General features: G+C 40.5%; 1 protein-coding gene across 1 annotated transcript in view; it reads right to left on the bottom strand.

Annotated features, from left to right (window-relative positions):
• Positions 1–9061: 9061 nt before the first annotated feature.
• The window catches only part of LOC135483219 (RING finger and transmembrane domain-containing protein 2-like), a 30025-nt gene continuing 20443 nt past the window's right edge, over positions 9062–18643 (bottom strand). Inside the window, exon 10 of the mRNA XM_064763882.1 lies at positions 9062–10702. The gene's annotated coding sequence lies outside the window, so the exon portion shown is untranslated. The remainder of the gene's footprint in view (positions 10703–18643) is intronic.

Raw genomic sequence — 18643 nt, 5'->3', positions numbered from 1 at the left:
GTCTTTAATTATAAATAAAGTATATGAAAATATTATCTTACAGAGTTGCCGGTTCCATAAGTGAGTGGGCCGTCATGTTGATCGAAACCAAATAAACTAAATAGCCACCACATTGTTTGTTTAACTCTCAGATTGCCTTAATGATCGTACTTAATGATTATACCAATCGCACAATACGAGGAAACCTGGTGGCTGCTACTTTGGTTGTCCACAGTTTGTAAAGTTCATTCTTTCTCATTTAGTTGCCCACAAAATGCAGTACAGGAACCATGGACTTACAGTTGTAGTGAAAATCTAGTAGCCCGTTTCGGTCAACCGAAAATCGACGAACGTGGTAGGGGGTCGCCGCTGCAGCAATGTACAGTTGGCTTCAACGGTTATTTGGTTAAGAGGCTTTCAACCCGTTGAGCTTTATATAGTTATTTTGGAAAATGTCAGCGAATGTTGGCATTTATAAATACTTGATTGAAGTCGTTGTCTGCGAATTCGCAGACATGATGAGAGTTCGTTTAATTAATTGTTGACCAATTAAAAATAAACTTGGTTGGTGTCCGTCATCGATATTTATAGCTACATAAGTATCACCCCTACCCGTGTAGCCTTGCGAATGGACTGTCTGTTTGTTCGTCGCGTTCGAACACAGGCCTGTCCTTCCTTCCGACAGAACTTGGTTGTTGGAACCTTGCCATTATTTTTCCGGGAATGCCTAGACTTCCGACGACAAACATAATCTCGCTAATTTCAGACGGTTTTCCCGGTTTATTTACACCAGCAAGTTAATGTAGTCTTACAAGTTTGCCAACGCGTCGAAAAATAATATGAAATATAAATGACACATGCCATAATCTTTCCTTCTTATTGAAGCACAGGCCCGGGCAAGTTGGCTTATGTTAGCTCAGTCACCAAGATTCGATATCGCCATCATGGCTCTTAAATAAACTTATTTTCTTGTAAATCGCGATTAGAATAATATTATTGCAGCACGTTTGTATTGTTCGGGACGTTTTGTTGATGCACAGGCTAAGGTTCATTAAATTCATGAAAGGAAGTGGATGACAGACGACAGCAATGACGTCATCACCTTGCGGGACAAGTCGTTGCTAATGAGGTAGCGATCAGGCCAATTCAAATGACAGATAAATATTATGATTATTATAAAAGCAAAGACCGTAGGAAGGAGCCAGGAAATCGCTTAAAGTAAAGTTCGTACGATCAATACAATGGCCATCGTGCACCTCAGTCGGTATCAAAGCAGTGATGCATCATGCCTTACGCGAGTTTTTGAATCGAAGCCTATTGCAGGCGCTATTGTTCACATGTACATCAGGGCGAAACTGGATAATTGATCTGCGCCAGACTTATAAACAGGAAATGAGAATGTGCATTTCCACCGCCCGAGACAGTAGGCTAAAGCGTGGGCGTGCGAAGTCCCTTTAAAGTTGTCCTAGCACGACGGCATTCTGGTTGTGACTTTGTCCTCGAAAGAGTGATTTGAGTTCTCTCCCCATGCAGTCATAGGTTGGACTTTTACCACAACAGCAGGAGTGTCAAACAGACGTCAAGCTCTCCCATAGGTCTGTTATTGCTTCGAAAAAGACTTTGTTAGCAATAGTTTTGGTGGCATTAACAGATTCACAAGATTCATCGTGCAACCGACGGAGATTCTGAGTGAGAACCTCGTGCAAATATATCAGATTCCGAGCAAGATTCGTCGTCAGAAGCTGTGTTTTTGTTTTGACGAGAATACTGCCATACACGTCATGCTTCCGTGTACAACCGTCCATTCGCTGCACGTTACATGTACATGTACGTTTCTTTCTTTCTTTGTCACTGTTTTTCTACGGCACGCAACCTTCGACAGTAATGAACGGCAGCCTTGCAGAATAAATTGACTATTGCATTTAATTCTTGATGTTATTAATATTTCATGGCCAATGTCGCGACGATCTAAAAATATCATGTTGACTATCAATAAATCACATTAACAACATTTCTAAGTATATCGAGCTTTGTAAAGCCGTATCCAACGGGGTTTCTCGGAGCAGGTTCAAAGAGTTTCATGCGATGATAATTTTCTTCTAGGCTGGCAAAACACTTTGGACGATTGATCGCAATTTATTTTTGGGGGTAGCAAGGTTCCATCGCTCTTCGAAATGGCCGCTAAAAACAGCAGCCATCTTGGATTTCGTTTCCGAACACCCGGCAAACGCTTTGATGACTGTTGCGCACTATGGTGACGGAAGTTACTTCTGACCAAACCTAATAGCATGCTCGGATTCGCCGGAAATTCCCAGTTGCTCTGTTTCGCAATGTGAAACGCTAAATAGATATAATATCAATTTAGACTAGGCTGAATTAAATACGCAAAAGTTAATTAACGTGTCTCACGTATCTACTTGAGGCAAACAACAGATGGAGAAGCGTTTCACATTATTCCATAATAGACTCTCAGAAGCATAAAGTGAAACACTTTCAGAGTACTCTCTCTTCAATCTTCACATTTTGGTCAATTAATGCTTCCCGTTCCCCGGAACTCATCACGATGTTGTTATTGATTCCTTCCTAAGTATCTTCCGTAAGGGGTAAGAAAGGCACGAGATGATGTTTTTTCATGCGATTTAAGTCGCTGCGACCTGTATCGATGCCATGACAGCAAGACGAGTGATTATAGTTTAATCAATCAGTCGCTGCATACCAAGCAGAATTGTCATGTAGTTAGGGTCCGTCGCAGGTTGCAGCGACTAAAATCGGTCGTTTGCGCGGCGCTTTAGTCAGATACAAATATTATGTTTGCGCAAATCTAGCGATACTTCATGGGGAGTTTGTAATAATTGCTGGCTAATACATGTAACTTATACTGAGGAACACTCATTGGTCGTTTAGTACATGCAGTCAGTACTCATTAAGTGGGTGGAATAAAACTTGCACAAGCAATTGGTACCTACATTGGACAAATTGAATATTTTCGATATTTCGCAATATCTAATCTGCATGATAACTACAAAGGAAGCGTGAGATTCCATTATTGCCGCCGGCGTTGTTAACAAAGGACAAAGTCAAGTCAAGTCAAGCCCAGGCCTATTGCTCGTTGAGGGTTCTACATTGGTGAATTATTAATATGTTATGTACCCAATTTGTTGAAACAAGCAGCTGCAAAGGCCACATATCATGACAAAGGCCTTTGTATGAATTATTTTTAGCAATGACGTTTCGGATACTGCCGACTCGGCAATTCCCCGCTCGACGCCGAAAAGGGAGTTTTTTGCAAATCTCCCGAAACGCCAATGCGAACGTCTATCGTGATCAGGAGGTCATACAATGAGATAGTCGTTCGCGTTGGTGATTCTGGGATTTGCGAAAACTCACTAAAATTGAAGAAGCATCCGCAAAACCACGGATAAGCCTATGCCTCGACTATCATGCCGCTCCTACCAAACTGCCCCTGCCTCTCGGTTGGTCAAGTCCGTCCGTCGGGGCGCGGCCCCATACATGTAGTTCAAAATGATTGTGGCTCTCCGCGTAATGCTAACCTATTCAGCGGGATGGGCTTTCGGAAGACGATACTTGTAAGTGGTGGAGAACGCCCCTGTTTGGTCGTGAGATCGATGAAACAAACGGACCCGCCGAATACCTCACCAGACAATAATGATTCCTGTTTACATTATCAGCAGACTTCTAAATCAAGACTTAGCGCCAACGCCAGACGAATCGAACGGCTGAGTTGGCGGTTTCCGGTTTGTTGTCATGGCAACGAGTAAACTGTCTGCTAACACCAAGTTTCAAGTGGTCATTTCAGTAGAAGGACGCGTTCAATAAATGATTGAGTTTTGAAATCCGTCTCAGTTGTCCGTCTGAAGCACGGATGGGCAAACTTAAAAGTTTCAATTCGTGACTGCGCTATATACAGCACAGTAGCTCAATCCCTTAGGTAGGCTCACCTCTTGCATTTTTAAGGGAATTTAGTCAGCGACTTTACTCAGTCACTGAGTTACAAAAACATATGGTGCCCATCAGCGACCACGAACTATAAGAGCTTTATCAGGTCATGGCATGAACCGCATTGAGTTACATCAGGGGCCTAGGCGGCACTTTAAAGAAGAAATAAATCGATATTTGGAATTTCATTACATTATAGACCTTTCGTTGTTCGGGTAACGTGATGTCAGCTGCTAATCACAACCAAACACCCATCCGGCGGTAGCTACTTCAATCGGCGCCGCCTGCTAATCAATGATGACATACTCAAAGCAACTGTTCTTGATGGCCACAAAAACATAACTGCGCAGCTTTTTGTCTGTGCAGGTCAAGTACTGTCACAACTTTCAGGTTGCGAAACCTGCGTGTAGTGCAAACAATAATGTTGCCACCGTTGTGAAGATCATGACGGCTCTAAACTGATTTTCATGAACATGTTAGTTCATAATGGATGAGACACATTTTAGACTCATGATTGGTGTTAGGATGGACGAAATGCACAATCTCTTTTAATAAGGACGTTCGACACAATTTAGTTCGTCTCTCGAACAAATCTAACATACATGTATTACATGTTTTATACAAAGGTACATGTTAAGCCCGAGATAAGCCACATCCAGATATATCATATTAACCAAGTGTTGTCGTGACCCAAGGGTGAAGTAAAAAAAGTCATACATGTAATTATGGCCGGATTAAAGAGATGAAAATAACCGCTGATAGTAACGTTGATTTTATACTGTGCACTTGATTTAAGGTGATAGTGTGGACAGCTAGTTACATACACCTGCATTTGTAGCATCATTCTTGATAGATATCGCGTTATTCATTAAAAAAACGTCCTGAAATTGTAGGGCTTATGACTTTTTACATATTTTTAATCACGGATATGATATGGTTAATGTGAGCATCTTCGTTAAACCAGTGACAGTTGAGTGACACATAAAGAAAAGCCCAAGCAAGTCTTAACTCGCCGTTTCTCGCTAAGTAAGGCTACAAATGATATCTAGAACATAATACCAGACTTAAACATAATCATGAAAACTTGTTTAATAATGATCCGGTGGCTAATGATGCCATTGTTATGCCACGTGTCGCGCAGTAGGGGAGCACGCTTATCTGCCAACGGGCCTAGGCAGGTTTGGTGTCACATAAAGCCTTTGTAATATCATGCCCTGATAACTACTAGTTTTCTTTCAAAGGTTTTATTGAGAATAATAAATATGCGTTCCCAATATCAATATTGTTCATGATTTATGCGGGCAAATTATACATAATTTGGAGCGATTATCACAACCCCCTGACACGCGACAAGCACACTCAAATAAATCTTCTTGGGTTCATCTTCTCGGAGTCGGCTTGTTTTTTAACACCATTTTGTGGGCAGTGATCGCATGTCCCAACAATACGAGAAACACCCATACTTTTGAAAAATTACCCCGGGCGCGTGACGTGGAACGCTGCTACCGTTTTTTTATGACTGTAGCGAATGCCAAACATCTTTTTTTGTCGTTTTGAAAATAATTATACCGGGTACACTTTAGAATTGATGGTTGTTCCGAATCAAATTATCACAGGTTTCAAAATTAGTATAATCTTACTTTGATATTTAAGGAGATTTTATAGCAAATCCTAATGCCTACGACTCTTCCCTGCTCAGGAGACAAATAGAGCACTTCAATACAGCGCTAGTCTGGGGGTTTACGTCTTTCATTTCTTCTCTGTCTTGTGGTACATACCACTAAACGGGATACATTTCCACTTATTTCAGGAGACGACATAAATGCGCGTCACACCGATGCAACTACATGTAGGCCTATTTCAAACCTAAATGTACATCATGACCACGCTATTAGCAGTAGGCCTAATCAGCCTGCACTTTAACTATCACCAAAATCTCCTTCACCTCGAATATATAGCATAGCCGGGTTGCGAAATACTTCGACCGTTGTCATGGTCATTTCGTGGACACGCGTACGGGAGTGTTGAAGCGGGACTTGGTTTTTAAATCAGAGCCTAGTCAGAAGATAGGCCGGGAGAAATGGAGCGGTTACTCATGTCATTGTCTTTTAATGCCCAATACATATATTTCAATAGATCCCACGCGCTCACTGGTGAGGAACGCGGCCCGTGAATAGTTGGGGAAATCATGACTCAATGAAAAAGTCAAGTTATGACAGATCATGAGAACTAAATGCGCCTTAATAATTTATCCGTGTGAAACTGATGTGATATAAAAGGAATCTATAAATCACGTGCAGCCCACGCGCGGCAACTCAAGATGAAGAGTTTGTTATGCGAAGTTGTCTCGAGAAAAAAACTCGTGCGAAAGGAAATGCGAGAACCATGGGACAGATAGGCCAAGTCCGAAACGGCGGAGTGCATGGACTGTTCAAATCCTAAGGGTCAATTTTTTGGCTCGAAAGCCCTTAGTTCACCCGACAAGTGACATTTGTTCGTCTTGTTTACATTTTGAAAATATCATTTGGATTTTCTTGGAAAGCCAACAAATCCCATTGAAATTGAATATTCATATCATAAAACTGTAAAGGTCTAAACGGTCTGTTTCAACAACTAACGATCACTTGACCCAATACAAAGGACGAAGCAAGCATCATAAACAAGATTTATATATTTTGGTCACAAAGTACACCTGAAAGGTAGAGGTATACATGTATAATTATCCTCATTGTCCCTCTATTTTAAGCTCTGGCCGAGTTCTAAGGTCCGGTAAACTTATGGCACGTTCCCAAAAAAGCCTATGTATATCTTTAGTAAACAAACCATAGAAACGCGGTCTTTATGCAGCGAACATGTTTTCTATAATTGTGGATCTGACCCCCCCCCCCGCCCGGTACCAAAAATTATCTCCCCATGGAAATCAATTCGCGTAATTACCCATTTCATTTCCGTTACAAAAAAATAATGTCATTGTAATAGTTTTGATTATGATCTTCGACCAAATTCGTCTGCACTGAATGCGTCACAACACAGAAAGTAAAAATAGACTTTGGCTATAGGCCTATTTGGCCACTGTTCAAGTATATCAACCTGTATTTCTCGGATTGAGGAAGCATTCATGTTAACCCTCGTCCTATAATAGCACAAACTCTATACGTAGTAGTTCAGTCTATGAAAATAAACGAAAAATTTAACAATATTTTCCTAATACATGTATATATGAATTACTAGTGCTATCTGTGCTGCCGCATCGAAACTACAACAGAATGTCGAACAAGTAACTCTGTTAGCCTAGAAACTATCTAGTGTTTCCCAATTTCAAAATTGAAAGAAAGCCAAAAATGAAATATCTTTTTTTGCAATACTTGACATCCCTTTATATTAGTACGCTCATTGGAACTGACATGATTCATTTGACTGATGTCCAAGTCTCTTTTCCTTTCTCTCGAGAGGTAACAGTAATAATTATCTTTAATTGGGCCAACTCTAAACTAATCGAAGAATATCATCCCCTTTGTTTTGTTTCCACGACACGACAGCAAAGATGGAAACGTGCCAGAAAAATCTGCGTTTTTATTGTTGCATGTTGCGAAATTGTTTTATCCGGTTCCCGCTCAGAATAGCACCCTCATGGTGGCTTTATCTATTTTTAAAATTGAATTAACAAGAATTCAAGCAAAGTTAATTTACTGCCAAGCATGGTTAGTGACAGACCAGCTACCCTGTGGACGTCAACCTGACATCTTTGGCGAAGAAGATAAAATATCAATAAAAGGCACTTGGATGATTTCCAAACCAGTGGGGACAAAATCACGCCACAACCTACGTTCTGATTGTGCCCAAAGCGTCGATCAGAAAGCATGCATCAAGACTGGGACAAGGTCAGGATCAGACCAGAGAAAGTCCAAAGGGCTGTCTAGAGCAACAGTAGGCTTAGACAGCGAACCCTGGTAATACCGATTCTGCTAACGCTTTTGATACAGCGACTGCCTGAATCTGTCCTCTCACAGCGAGACATGGTTACGCCCTCTGATACAATGACTGTCTGGATCCGTCCTCGCATAGCAAGGTATACGCCCCGCATTTGATGCAAGGACTGTCTGAATATGTCCTCACACAGCATGTCGGGGATCCGCCTCTGATACAGGGCCTATTTGAATCTGTCCTCACACAGCTAGGCCGAGATACCCCTTTGGTGCAGGGACAGTCTGAATCTGTCCTCACACAACGGGACATGGTCACGCCCTCTGATACAGCGATTGCACACACCAAGACATGGCTCCGCATTTGGTCCGAATATGTCCTCACACAGCAAGACGGGGCTCCACCTCTGATGCAGGAACTGTCTGAATATGTCCTCACACAACAAGGCATGGCTCCGCATTTGATGCACTGACTGTCTCAGTCTGTCCACACACAGCAAGACGGAGCCCCGCCTTTGGTACAAGGACTGTCTGAATCTGGCCTCGAAAAGCAATAGCGGCTATGCCTTTGATGCAGTGACACGGGGATCCGCTTTTGATGCTACGACTGTCTGAATCTGTCCTCGTGCATTGAGACGGGGATCCACAGTTGATACAGGGAGTCTCTGAATCAGTTCTCACACAGCACGCCGGGGATCTGCCTTTGATACAGGGAGAGTCTGACTCTATCCTCACACATCAAGACGGGGCTCCGCATTTGATATAGGGAGAGTCTGACTCTCTCCTCACACAGCAAGACAGGGCTCCGCACTGCTGGCAGTGGCCACGTCTTTGCCAACACGGTGAGAGAACTGAGACAGTCACAATCCTATGGTTACGGCTTATTTTCAGTTAAGCATGAGTGTTGTCGAGTCTCACCTCTCCTCACGAGGACAGAAACACAACGAGTTGGGAAACCAGGGACAGTATCACAACCAGCCAGGAAAATAGGGGACAGCATGAGAACCAAAGACAGCACATCATCTGGAGGTACTTTGAAGCAGTCAATGTGCAAACTGGCTTTGGAAATGATGGTTACACCATGTGCTCCATCACTACTGGTCTTAGGAAGAGTCATATTCATGACCCAATAGCTAGTTGCTATTAACAGTACCATTCTTTTATAGAACGATTCTGCAATAAATAAGGAATGAAGACATGTATAAACACATTAGACAATTTATTTTTAGACTTTTAACAATACTAGACGTCATATTTACACTTTCTTTATCAAAATAACCCTTGTGGACAGATTCTCAGTCTTATTAGACAAGGTCACATCATATCACATAGAAGATAATAAGAGAAGTAAAGTCCCATTTCCCCAACTGAAAATATTCTCTTCGTGTTGCTTATTACTCTTCACATACACTTTCTGCACAATAGCAAAATTCTTCAAGCTACATTTTTGTTGTGGGAGGGTTGAGGTAGCTTGTGATTATCCCTCAGTGGCCAGTATCCTCTTCCTATATTGTAGCAAGTATGGATTCTCTGATCTATGATGGAGAATAGGCTTACCAGAAGTACTAGCATGACCAGCAGTGACGCAAGACTGCATCATCAAATGCCAGGATGAGAACCGGGGATAAAATAAGGCTACCACAATCCTGCCGCAGTCACATGATGCAACAGTAAGAGTAAAGGCTTTATTATCACTACTGCACAGAATAAGCTGATGACACCGCAACAATTATTTTCAATACACACATGATCATATCACCTTGAATTTTACCCTAGCATCCCACTTAAGCCAAAAGAATGGTAACGCTAGCTACCAAACAGTACCTCCCTCCCCTCCCCTGCCTGATAACACAAGATAGGAAAGCTGAAGCTTAAACCGGGACACATAACCCCTTCTTCTGTTTTAGCTACACTTCTTTGCACCACCAAGTATAGATGATTTGAAACCCCTACTTAGCAAAGGAAGAAAAGTGGTACATTTCCTATAGTTTCCCACATTCTGGTCAGAAGTAATACTAAAGTCATTGCGTGTAATGGAGACTTCTAGAAACTCTGCGCGCGCGTGACAAGGTATTTTTCTTCTGACTAGAAAAGTGTTAGGCATGAGACTGGCACTTTAAGATTCATACAGCAAAAAGGTAAGCAGTAACAGACATCAATATCTATGGCATTCCATCACCCAATCCTTACCCTAAGATAAGGCCCATGGGCCTACCGAGTGAAATTCACACCCCAACAAAATTAGCCCTCACGCAAAGTGGTCTTGACCGGGAATTTGCTGCCTCACGAAACCTAGCCATGTGGTAAGGTTACTTATTATCAAAGTAGGGGAGATAACACCAACAGCTAACGTTTTAGAAGGAAACACTGGAAGGTTTCTGGTTTATGCTGGGCTGCAGGTGGTTATCTCTTTTCCGACCTATCCCTTTTTTATACAGAATGTACTCATAACTGAGTCAGCACTACTGTAAAGAATGCTGCAGAGAAGCAATCTTTATCACACGTGCAATATTCAGCCATTTTCTTTTTCATGAAATTTGAGGATACAATACCTAGATCTTGACCATGATACAGCTCTGTCAGCATGGTGAATACCCTTAACTAAAGCTATTCTCTATCACATGATAGTACTTCTCGCCAAAATTACAACAATACCCCAAACCCCATCTATGGCTAGGCACCAGGACATGTTCATGCTGCAGTCATTTCAGACTAGTACAATCAATCTAGCCCTAAAACAAACTACGGCAGAAATTTGGTGACTGACTGGACTGATGTGATGTAAATTGTCAATCACACAGCCCCATGATCAACCAATGAAGACCTCATAACGTCAAAGGAACCTGCAAAGATAAAAACAAAGCAAACATGAGTGAGGTAGATAATGAGGACATGTTGAAATATTTCTCAATGATTTTAACTTTTTACCAAAGTGGGAGGGTTCAAATTCTGAAATAAGAATATAACTGTGTTAGTGGGGTTTGCAAGATCAAACTGACAAGGGGATAAATTGACACTTCATACATATTTCAACAAAAATATTGGTAATTTTGGCCTACTTTCTTCTGCTGGGCGCATGTAATTATTCAAGAGGCCATTGCTGGGATTTCGGTCCACCCAGTAAAAAGATGTCAATCATAGGATTATGAAGGTAAACCAACTCTCTGAAAGGTCTTGATTTGTTTGCAGATGGCTCGGATCAGGATTTAATAAACAAGACGAAATTGTCAAATTGACCCATTTCCAGACGGAGCAATATTCTTTTTGCCTGCTCTATCAGCAACTCGATTTCCAAAGTTCTCACAGTAAAACATGAATACATCAATATTGGTATCATCAGCAGTGTACGACCAAAATAAAAATTGTGTCAGTGGAAATAAGCTCCAATTAGGCCACTGCACAGACAATTTATATGGTCCAAATTATCTTAATAATAAATGGTAAATATTTAATCAGAGGTAAGAAATAAATCCTTTAAAACAATATAGCAAGTGACAACATGTCAGGAATGTCAAAATTGGAAAGATGCTTATCTCACAATGGCAGAACACGTTGATAAAGTCTGACCTGAGAAAGTGACATTTTGGATTATTGCTATATACATGTATATTTATCATCGATGAGAAGGGCAAACAGTTAAATGAGGTCACGTAGATACAAAATATTTATAATATTTCAGATTATACTTTTGATGGGGTGAAAGTTCCACCTGCCTCTGAAAGTTCAATTCTATTTCAATTTGATTAAAGAGATAAGATACTGTTTAGATGGTGCAGGAACATGTCAAGGCCTGTTCAAAAACTGTCACTTAGACAAAATATTTGTTTTCATACATTTTGACACCTCATTCTCATTCTTTTAGGGACAGTTTGCTTAAGATTTTACCCAAAATAGAAGTAGGCCTATAAACTAAAGCCGCCCAAGTTTAAAGCTGTATTGTAGATTAAGTTGAAATTAGAAAAGGCAATTGAGATATTAGACAAAACAAATATACAAGTCTCAGCCTGTTGACCAAGGGATTATTAAACTAATTAAGAAGGTTCAAGGCTAATAGGCCACTAAACTAGACCTCATTAACTGAAAATCAGAGTGCACCTAGTTGCCAAATTGGCACCAATTCTCCAATTTTCATAACAGGGTCAAGGACAAATACAATGTTTTGAAAGCAGATATATGCTAATGTTGTTTTGACGGCTGATATGTTAATGTTGTTTTGACGACTGAACAAGTCATTTTGTGGGTCAAACCCGAAATACAATGCTAACCTTATCAACCTGGGCCTATTGATTGCCCGAGTGTTCCAAGAAGAGTAACCTGCCAAAATCACCAGCGGGTCTTTCAAAAGCATATGACCTCAGGGGGAAGCTAAGGAGGTTATGAACAAAGTTCAGGTTATATGCAGCTAAAAAGTTAGGTCCACAACCATAAAATTGCAAATTGTGTCCTCAGTCTGTCTGAAAACAGCCAAATCTGCATGAAAATCACATTATTTTCAGTCTGTTGGTTTAATAATCTGAAAGGCGTTGAAAACTTATTCACTCAAAAACAATAACTGATCTCTTGGCCCCCTGGCAACAGAAAACTGAACTATTCTAAACTGGCCTCGCCTCTGAAGTGATGATTTAAAGTTATTTGTATTATACAAGCCTAACAATATATCTCCGCACCTAATTTGGGGGTTCTTTCAAAAACAGACAGACCTCAGCATTTCTGTACTTTGTTTGAAAACACTTTTTTTGAAATTTTGTGAGGAGGCTACAAAATTGAACATTATGAGGGTTTAAACAAAATTGTAGCTAATAGATTTTAGACTAAAAAACTAATTGGCCCTACACATACTCATATAGCTAGCACAGAAGTACATAGCAGCTAAACCAATAGAATAGCAATAGCAATAGCGCTATAGTCTAGACGCCGTCAGGAACTGCATGACATATGTATTGTTTCCAAACATATCATCAAGCAAGCATTCAGGTGTTCCGCCACAAAAAGTTCTTCTTGGAAACCTTGCATCTCATCAGGAACACAATACGAAACAGCTTTACTGTTCTAATTAAATTTTCACTTCACTGTTAGCCCATGCTGGTGCCCAACCATTGAAGTTTCCAAGAAACCACAATCAGGCGGCAACCCTAGCAAGAAACTGAAATGGAATTCTGAATTAAACAAATCCTCCATGTGCTGATTTCATTTCTAGCCCCAGCCCTCCCTCCCTTCAAATGAATAAATTCAAAAGATCTGTTCCAGTGTTGTCTTCTTCCACGTGATCATGCCGAAATGTACGGTCCAAACTTTTGGGTCCAATATCCAAAACTTACATAAAATATCATAAATGACAGAAAACTGGTATTCAGTGGAATAGGAAATTGAGTCTATGCACTGCCAGAAAAGTCACCTATGGTTCAAAGAGGTGAACAACAGAGGCAGAAGAAAAGCTTTCAAAACTGAAAACAAAGGTATCAGATTACAATGTTATTGAACAACAGTACAGAGAATGCCATATGAAGAACAGCAGGAACAAAGGAAGTTAAGAAGAAACCTGACCATGTGACAGAAATGCTTGCCATGGTATGCAGTGAAAAGCAGTAGGCATGAAACGTGATGACTGTCCTCTGCTGTGGAAGTGCGGCACAGATTATCTTATTTGATATGTGGGTGAACGTCACGAGTCACCTAATTCCATCTGTGGATGCTTGTCACAGGTCGTCTAAAACCACCTGTGCACGCATGTCACAGGTTATCTAATACCATCTAATGGTGTTTGTCACAGGCCGACAAATATCATTTGTGGGTGCATGCTGTCACATTGATAGCTTTCATTTGTGGTTGCATACAAAGCCAAATCATGATTTTACCCCAACTTTATTTCAAGAAATCACATATCTGATTGCCACAATCACAATAGCTGCTTGAAATGTAGTTTGCCACTTGACCTACCTGGAAATTAGATGCAGAAAGATGCTTTATGATGGAGAGCAACATTATTTCGTGTCTTACACCTGTTTTTATACCAGAAAAATGACAGAAACTCTGAGGTCAGACAGGGTTAAGTACAGCATCATGGTAAGGTGGAAGTTTTTAGCTAGAGTTGATGCCATGTATCATTTACTGTACCAAACAGTGCATCGGTGTACGTCATTACAGGTATAATGTAAAGGTGAAATCTGTCAATTTGAGTTGAAATTCTGATGCCAGAAGTATGTAACCATCACTCAACTTAGCAGGAGAGGCATACCTGATAGCTCCTGGGGCTAGGAAGAAGCTAACTTATTATCTGGATGATAGCAGCAGTTCTAATGAACTGTTAAAGTAGCTCAGGTGCGGAGGACAGAACACTTAGGTCAAAACGAAAAAACAAACCCACTTGCAATTACTCCAATCACAAACATGGAGCACACTATGGACCAGTACGAAATAGCTGTCTGCTGTCTTAAGGACACCCCTTGCGACTTCAGATGAAGGAAGAGGAGGTTTGAGAGCCAACTGCCACGCTGTGTCAGGCAAGGGTGACATTTCAAGGAGTAGGAGGATTAAAATTTTCAAGGTACTAACTTTTGAGAGCAAAAAAAAATGACTGTGGCAATCCAGCTGAGCAGGGGCCTTGGCAGTGAGCAGGAGATTACTGCTGCCCCTGTGTACCTGTTTGCATATCTAGTGCTCCTCACCCCAGAGCTACTTATGACTTGCCTTAAATTGCTATTGATAGAAGGAATTCACAAGTGTCGGCTGTGAGGCAACCAGAAGAATTATGCTTTCTTTTTTCAGGAAACATCGGAGTACATTTTCATAAACCTTCGGCACACAATGCCCTTGTCAGCCAGCAATGAAAACCTTCACCTTGTGATGGTCAGGTGCCAAGTTTTTGTCTCCAGCAAAAAATAAATCAAAGACAAGCCATGGAATGATAAGACAAGTAGTTTATGAGCTGATGGGCGGGTATACCCAAAATACTAGCTAGATAATTCTCATCAGAAATGACAACATTTCTACTGGTATATTAGTAACTTTCACCAAAGTGGATCTACTGCGTCTGACCACGTCAGTAGTCAATGGCTGAGAAGTCATGAAAATCTTGTAGTATGCGGGCTCAAGTTATAATTCTTCATGTGCAATGGCAAAAATAAATTTTTGTAATGAGCATACCCAAACTACTTCCTATAACTTTGCCATATCCAAACCTGGCGCCTAATCATAACAGGACGCTGACTACAAAGGCAAGTGCGTACCAAGGATTCCAGCGCAATAAACAAGGCAAACAAAAGAAAGGTACACTCATCATCAGATGATCAAGATGATTCCAAATAGCTGACAGGGAAGATGGCAAACTTCCACATGAACTGTTTAATGGAGTTAACCAAAGGTAGAGATGGAGATACAGTCCAAATTGCTATGGCAAGGAACTTCGGCAAAAGAAGTTTGAAAAGTACCATGAAGTTAAAATTTCGTAGATGAAGTGTTTAGTTCCTCTTAATAGATGCACAGGACACCACAATTACTTAAAACAATATGTTTTTCCCCATTTTGTCAAAAAGTCTACAATGTGATTTCTCGCTATTTCCAATTGATGCTAGAGTGTCACATGCATCAGGTGGAGATGTTAATTACTCTAAACTCGACTTGTTAATTAAGGAAACATGTATCTACAGGCATGTTGGGCAGTGACCCCGAGCATTTTATGCGTCCACAGTGCAAAATAATTGCACAGACTGAAAAGTTTTGGTGCAAAATTTCAATTTCTCAGCAGAGGGTGAGAAGTCTAGTCTTTAGTACTTTCTCACCAGAGGGAGGTCACGGTAGCAAGATGTAAGGACGTAGGAGCCTATTCCATCTCTCTTCGCTACCCCAGAAAGCACCACAGTTCACTAAGTTGGACTTCACCAAATGCACCAAGATATCCAGTTATCAAGTACACTTTGAAAGAATGATTCAAGGTGATTTATAATTGTGACAAGGTTTTTACAATTTTTAGCAGAATTAACTCAGTGTGCACACTGCTGCAGATAAATTAGTGAGCAGCTGCCGTTTGAGTGCGAGACTGGAAATCTTTTCATTTATTTCATTTTTAAGGTTATTCGCAAAATCAGTCTACGAAAATTCCGTGATTAAACCAAAAATAGCCTATGCATATGGATCAAGATATTCCTCAGGGAGTTGACCATAATGTACAGAAGAAACACATAGGTACCTTCATCCTTTTATCATAACAGCCAAGCTAATAAGAACAACAATAAAATATTTCAAACTCAAATAGCATTGAGAAATAAACTTAAGATAGCACAAGGATGTCTGATTAAACAAATCCATTTAATACATGATTAAGGGCAAGATTTATGGTCTATTCGCAGGTGGCGCGGTGCATATTAGTCTGGCTGAAGACGATCACAGCTATTTATGGAAATATTTTTGAAAACGACCATTAAGGGAGTCCCTCAGCTACATTCCATCAGGATGATAGGAAGCTGTTTAGCAGGATGGAAAGATTTCAAATTCTTGATGGCAAGCTATTTAGCCTGATTGACATTTTTCCTGTATCAAGCAAAGATTTATGAGGGAACCCTTTTGATAACCTTGCCAAATTTATCCATAAGCCATCAATCAGAAATATGGGCAAGGAACTGACAGAGAGAATATTTTCACAAAATCACAATTTTCATTTTTTGCAATTATCGGTATTTTAATATAAAAATTTAGACATCTCCATATATTTTGAGTTCGGATTTGACAAATACCGGCCCGCACATAAAACTAAATGATTCCTCAAATGACCATTTAATTCCTTCAATACAGACATCAACCTTCCCCTTATGTTTGGGTCAGCCATGAATGGGAAGAAAGGTGATAGATTTCTCATCAATGGTTTTTAATGACCATCACCATGTCTCGTGCCACCGCAGATAGCACACTTTCATATTGTTCCTAATCACTAAGCGGGAATTCAACACCGCATGCTTAAAGTGTCATCTTTCAGGGGAAAACTGCCTTTGGCTGTCCGTGTCTTCTGAAAAACAACCCCTTTTGTGTGATAAGGGTGTATCCCTCTGAAAGGGCCACAATATTTGCCCTAAATGAATTCATCTTTGTAATATAATATTTTATCGAAAATAGCCTAGAACCCCTGTCTAATTCCTGTTGCATGGTCCAGGCACTGCATTGTTTGCGTGACAAGTGGAGACTCACAGTGACGCCCGGTAATTAGCAACACGCGTGGTCATCCCTGGGCCGGAAATACTAGTCGTTTGCAGATCAGAAGGTACTCATTTTAAAAACTGGCAAGAAAATTTGACCAAATCTGACTCGTGCTATTAATTGGTTTATACGGGTGCTATACCAAGGTAATTTCATTTTAGCAGAAGCAGGTGAAGACACTGATGAACTCTCGAATTCACACAATGCTCCATTCATTTGAAAACTCTTGAAAAGTAATTACTTGCTATATCACAGTACAAAATGTATTTGGACAATGAGAAATTCTTTGAAGTATGAGAAATGATTCTACCCTCATAAATGTTTTGATTCAACTTTAGTTTTCATTCAATTCCAATTGCAAATCAATCATGGCAAAGGGTTTGATAGAATTCCATCGGACCACAAAAGGATTAAAATTATCAATGAGTATGAAGTAGACCTTCTAAGAAATGTTTGGATACATTTTGAGGACCAATTTATAAATGTTTTTATTGGCTTCGATACATTTCGAGATTTCATTTGATTTTACTTGAAAATTTTCTGTGAGTGTCAGATAACCCTTTAGTTCGGAGCGAAAAAAACAATAAACATATCGATATGAAACAATGATCCTCTCATATCATTCCACACGGCTAAACATAATTAAACCGTGTCCTTTTTCTGACACAACCCAGTCAAGAAGAAGTTGAGAACTGCTAAATGTCTCCCAGCAAACACCTGATGTGCCTTTTGTCCCCCCTAGAGGGGAGAAGGGCGACAATTAGCGGCTGTGACAGCTGACTCTCAATAGCCACTCAAGACGCCTGACAAATCGAGCGTGGACGCTCCTACAACAAACTTTATAATCACATACGAGGGAAAAATCGCAAAGGTTGATGAGTCGGCCACGTGCGTTGTTATTGGCCCGCATTGCACTCATCGAAGGAGGTACGAGTGGCGAGTTTAATTTAATGGAAAATGAGGGATGATTCATCTGGCGGTCGATTCTTTTGTTTCAACTCCAATTGTTAAGTGAATGAATGATTCGTTTAGGTTCTACATTAAGTCAAAGCCTGTCTCTTCCACAGATGACAACTTCTGTCCCTTCGTCCTTGATCATAAAAGGGTTAACACCAGCTTGAAACCAGGCCAACACTGCACCCATGCTCATTTGAATAAGAAGACACTCCCCTTGATCATTAAATAAACATAGATGGATCAAATCTATCATGAGAAATTCAATAAAAACACCACATTTATTCGTCCACGTGGTACAATCAATATTGGACAACTTCCAAACACCAAAGCACATAAACAAAAGCTAGTCGACAATTTGCCAAGTGAACACCGGCATAAAAACCCCATCTGTAAAACGTCTTGAACCCTGTTTCTTAAATTACAAGGTAATTCAAGGTATCTTCAACTGACCTTGAAAAACCCCTTTGTAGACTTCCTTCCTCTGTAAGAGTGCAGAGCTTGACAGCAGATGTCCCCCACCCACATTTCAGAAAAGTGACGCTAATATGAATATTAATTTTTTTGTGAGAATTTCACATTTTTGTGAACTTGAGTTGTGCATGTTTCTGGTCGGGTGATGGCCACACCTATGACCTTTGTGT

This window comes from Lineus longissimus, chromosome 2, assembly GCF_910592395.1.
Source record: "Lineus longissimus chromosome 2, tnLinLong1.2, whole genome shotgun sequence".
NCBI classification, from domain to species: domain Eukaryota; kingdom Metazoa; phylum Nemertea; class Pilidiophora; order Heteronemertea; family Lineidae; genus Lineus; species Lineus longissimus.
Note: the sequence above shows the minus strand (reverse complement) of the source record. Positions and strands in the feature narration are given on the sequence as shown.